Source organism: Pygoscelis adeliae, unplaced genomic scaffold (assembly GCF_000699105.1).
Source record: "Pygoscelis adeliae isolate BGI_AS28 unplaced genomic scaffold, ASM69910v1 Scaffold26, whole genome shotgun sequence".
Taxonomy (NCBI): Eukaryota; Metazoa; Chordata; class Aves; order Sphenisciformes; family Spheniscidae; genus Pygoscelis; species Pygoscelis adeliae.
Genome location: NW_008825104.1, coordinates 4,899,743 through 4,900,277, shown reverse-complemented (window position 1 = coordinate 4,900,277; position 535 = coordinate 4,899,743).

Below are 535 nucleotides of genomic sequence, written 5' to 3'. Positions count from 1 at the left end.
TCCCTTTGGGCCAGGTTATAGGGTTTAACATTGCAGTGAACTCCTCCCCTTGCCCCTGTACCATCTTGGACTTATCTGCAGACTGCAGTCCCTTAGGGGAGTACCTGCTGCAAGTGGAGCTTGATCTATGGGTCACAGTCTCTCCAGGGGTATACCTGCTGCGGCATAGACTTATGCACACCCACAGTCGCTTTGAGGTGCACCTGTTCCAGCATGGCCTTCTCCATGGGCCACAATGCCTTCAGAGATATACCTGCTCCAGCGTGGCCTTATTCGCAGCCACAGTCCCTTCAGAAGTAAACCTGCTGTAGCACAAGTGTAACCACGGCCACAGACGCTTTGAGATGTACCTGCTCTGGCATGGGCTCATCCACGGTCACAGACGCTTTGGGGTGTCCTGCTCCCGCATGGACTCATCCACAGGTCACAGTCCCTTTGGCTCGAGTTCACACTGGAGTTCCAGCCTGTCCAGCACAGCAGCACAGAAACAGCAGCGATGCCCTGGCCATCTGCCAGCCCAGGTGCACGGCACTTG